The sequence below is a fragment of the Hylaeus anthracinus genome, unplaced genomic scaffold (genome assembly GCF_026225885.1).
Source record: "Hylaeus anthracinus isolate JK02 unplaced genomic scaffold, UHH_iyHylAnth1.0_haploid 0, whole genome shotgun sequence".
In the NCBI taxonomy this organism is placed as follows: Eukaryota; Metazoa; Arthropoda; class Insecta; order Hymenoptera; family Colletidae; genus Hylaeus; species Hylaeus anthracinus.
The window spans coordinates 23,039,941-23,044,893 of NW_026533254.1; positions in this window are offsets into that span (position 1 = coordinate 23,039,941).

Consider the following 4,953-nt stretch of genomic DNA (forward strand, 5'->3'; position numbering starts at 1 on the left):
ATAGGCAAGTATAGCCCAAATGAAATTGAAACATAAAATCATTAAATGTAAAGTGACATGGAGTTACTAGTTATAACATAAACATTTTGTGAAAAGAATTATATTTATTTTATTTGTACTCAAATCTGTAATAAAATCTAAAATAACTTTGACTTAATTGAAAGTGCAACATAAAAATTGTACGAACAATATCATAGTTTATCATAGAATTATAGATTTGTTATATATTGAAATGAATTTATATTAATATTGTTGATTGATTTATAATAAAATTACAGATTTGATATATGGAAATGAAATTATATTAATAAATCTGTATAATTTTTCAATGTCACTTAAAAAAAATACGTATGTAGGTACAGTAAAAATTACCCAGTTTCATAGAAAACCATAGAGCCAAGTTTCTAATGGTTAATAAACTTTCATGACCACGTATATTTAATATAGGACAATGGTATTAAAATCCATATATTTATCAACAAATAGAATCAAGATAGAATTTTACCCTTTTAACCTCTGAAACAAAACTCAGACACGCAATTAGTAACAATTATTGCGGATCCTTATGCAAAATAAAATCTTTGCTAACATCACTACATAAATTGAACCTAAATAGGAATTCATTTTTCTTTGAAAATATTATAATATGAATTTTACTTTCAATATTATTTATATTATTCTACACTGTGTGCATTTTGTAGTTTCTTGTATATTTAAATTTCCTACAAATGCGTAAAAATCCGCAGTCACATGATATGAAATTTGCAATTAAAATATAAATTTAAAATGATTAAATAAAAAAAATGTTAAATAAATAATTCTAGTTGTTCAATTTATAAAAGAAACTGTATAATGATTTTGACTTGAGTGAAAAATTATAGTTTGTTAATTTATAATAGAATTTTAGATTTGATATATAAGTATGAATTTATATTAATAAATTTAATTAGAATTTCAATGGTATATGAAACCATAAAATGAATGTTTTAAGCGTTAGTAAAGATCCTTACCATCACCAAAGAACCATATTCGATAAAACCTAGATAAGGGGAAAAAATATGAACCGAAAATACGCGATCAAAATCGAAGAGTGGCAATGAAGTCCATAAAAAAACATTGACTATAATAAAATTGATATGCTTCTAATAATAATTATTGAATAGAATATAAATTTAAAGTGATACTACGCCGATAGAAGATGTACTTAACAAAAATTTATAAAAAATATTACTTTTAGTTAATTTATAATAAAATTTTAGATTTGACATATATAAAAATGAATTTATATTAATGAATTTGAATAAAATATTAATGCCACATAAATTAACGGACGCGTCATAGAAAACTATAGAATCAGTTTTCCAATGATGAATAAATACGACGGACGGTTAAGAAGTATAGTGCTCCAAATGATTAAGTCATGGAGCCGATATTTCCTTATTGTTTTCTTTTACAGTCTCCATCAATCAATTTTGTATGATTAGGAACTATTACACAGTTATTAATAACGTCTGTCAAATACAATAAATAAAATATTAAAAACAAATATTGTTTGTAAACAATCTTTGTGTCTTGTAGCTTATGGCAGACCAAATTCATTGGCGACAGTTATTAGACTCTCCATATTACGAATAATTATTTAATAATAATTCTTCATAATCAACTTTCTGTTAAATTGTGTAAATTGAAAACAATGCAGATAATATCAAAGCGAGCATAGCGATAATATTAAATAGACTAAATATACTAAAAAATATGAAGAATGACTCTCCATAAAAGAATGGAAAACCATCCTTCGAAATCTTCGACATAAGTCTCTTCGTGGCGACGCACACCCAGTGACGTCCAACAACCAAGGCTTCGATAATCTGAAGTTTGAAGACGTGTTTGCCTATCGTTTTTGTGCGCAAGACAACATATCAGCAAACATCAGATTTATTCGAAACCGAGGTGTTGCTCCGTCGCTGGTCTCTTCCTATGCTTCTTTTCTTCGGGCTTTTGCCCCCTGAAATACATGAAAGGCACACAAAATATAACGACATTAGGATCAATTACAGAAAATTGATCCTAATACAGTTCCCAGGAGCAGCAATCTCACTTTACGCGCCCCATTTTTCTAATGTGAGAACCCGCATTCCTGGCCCTACCTACTTATATGTATATCAATCACACCTAGTAAACTACCTGCCTATCCCCCACCTATATTTAAAGGAAAAGCAAATCATTCTCACCAACACACACACTCCACGGTTCTCAAGCAACAACTGGGTGCAAACCTGACCTAGGGAGAGCGTCCCGGGACGCCTCCGCCACCCAAGTTGTGAATACACAGCAATCATCACACACTTAAAACTAAACCGTGCCCACCGCTCTTACCTATACGATGAACACCTGAGTTCAACGATAAGTTCGAGCAAAAAAAATGGGTACGGGCAAAAGAAATAGAACGTACCTTCTGATGTGCTGAAAATCCTGAACTAAAAAAGATGATTAGTATCATAAACGAAACTAACGGATTAATGAATTTGCAAAGATATTCATATTATATTAATTTGTCAAGATATTCATTTAACGAAATATTAATTTGTCAAGATATTCATTTTATGATATACTAATTTGTTAAGATATTAATTTGTCAATATATTCATTTATCAAGATATTAATTTCTAAAAATATTAATTTGTTAAAATATTCGTTTTACAATATACTAATTTGTCAATATATTCATTTATCAAAATATTAATTTCTAAAAATACTAATTTATCAAGATATTTATATCTGAAAATATTAATTTCAAAAAAATTTATAAATAAAGTTATTTAATAGACAAATTATATAGCATTACATATGACCTCGGTCGATCCCTTCTCGAAGTAAATGCTCTAATCAGTCACTAAAGTGCATAAAAGTATTACTTCGATGCTAGAATCTAACCGTCGCGAAATGTCTTCTTGCCCATAAATAATGTTTGTATAAGTACATTCTTTAGACATTGTAATAATAATATTACAAAGATTGCATACATCATTGCAATTCATTTACTGTTGAGAATAAGTTCAATATTCATTAATTATAAAAATTGAAGTAAGTTCATACTTGGTGAAATCGAAGGGTCATTCGACTTCTACACTAGATGCTATTCATTTACTGTTAAGTATAAGTTCAATATTCATTAATTATAAAAATTTAAGTAAGTCCATACTTGGTGAAATCGAAGGGTTATTCGACTTCTACACTAGATTCTAATACAAAAGACAAGAAGACCCTATCCTATCTAATAAATAAACCAGACAGAAACCTTAATAAATTCCTAACCATTGAATTACACGAGTGGTACACATGACCCCGTATGTATCGCTATGCTCACTTGTATAAACGAAAAATGTACTCACGGAACCGCTGATCCGCTGTATGTCCACTCACAAGTTGTTGAAGATGTGATGAGGTGGAGTTGGATGTGGTGAAGATTTCTGGTGGATGTGGTGAAGATTGCTGCTGAATCTGGTTGAACTGTTCCATAGACAGGCTGTGATGTATGACGACTTAATTTTCTTCCGCTTCGCAAATAAATTTATAGTGTCTTCACTCTTCGTTAATACTGTAAAAAAAAAAGGAAGGTATTAGTGACAAATAAAACAATTTCATCTATATTTTGATTAATTTTACGGATCAAATGTTATTATAATTGAATTGTGATCATCGAGAGAACAAAAAATACTGTTCCAAGTATGACTGATATCTCAACTTGTAAGTATACTATATTCATTTAAATAAGAGAAAATTTTAAATAAAAAAATGTACAATGTAATATTTACCATGAAGCAGTCTGTATTCAGCCGGGATATTCTACTGGAGGAATATCCCTTTCTGGTAAATTGTGTCGTATCAGACTATGATGGTCAACTTCGTTTTATTTTGCTTCACTGGATAATTTGTAGTGCCCACGTTTTTCATTAATACTGTAACAAAACAAACAAAAAATGAGGAATCAATGACAAATAAAAGAATTTTATTAATATTTCGATCAACTTTATGTGCATGAAAATTGTAAATAAAGAAATTTACAATGTAATATTTACCATGAACTAGTCTGTTCATTGCTGGGTTATTCATCTGGATGAACTCTGGAATCAGACAAGGATGGCCTACTTCACTTCACTCTGCTGGACTGTTAAAATTGTGGTTTTTTGTTAACACTGTAACAAAAGTATGAGGTACACGTGAAAAATAAAACAATTTTATCATTATTTCGATTGATTTTACGAATTTTTAATCTCATTGCAATTAATTAACACGAATTGTATAAACGTAGCACTTCGCGATCAAGCTTGGAAAATGAACAAATTTTAACTCGCGTTATTTCGAAATCGGATATATATTCGCGACTAAAACTGTAATACGTTGCTTCATTACCACTTCTTTTATACTTTATATGTATTTAACCAATGAAAACACTTTTTTTCAAATAAAAAATGAAGATCTACAACGCGGGACGAAACGAATATACCGTATTAATAAATGATTCGAATTTAATCGTGGAAGAACGACGCCACGAAATACTATAGCGATTCCCATTTAATATTTCTAAAAATTTACAAATTTAATGCTATTGCAAGTAAATGACGCAAATTCTATTAACGTAGCACGTCGCGAAGTCGAAATCGAAAATGAACAATTTTCAAGACACGTTATTTGAAAATAAGTAGCCTAATCACAATAAAAATTGTTAAACTTTAATGTACTAACACTATTTTAATACTTTACATGTACTTAAGCAATGAAGATAATTATTGTCAAATGAAAAACGAACATTTACTAGACGGAACGATGGTACTGCGTTTACGACAGAGATTCGAACGATTATGAGGAACATGGCTGCCGTGCATTGTTGCGCAGGCTAACTGCCAAAAGACCACTCGTGATTGGCTGATCAAATATGGCGAACCACCAATG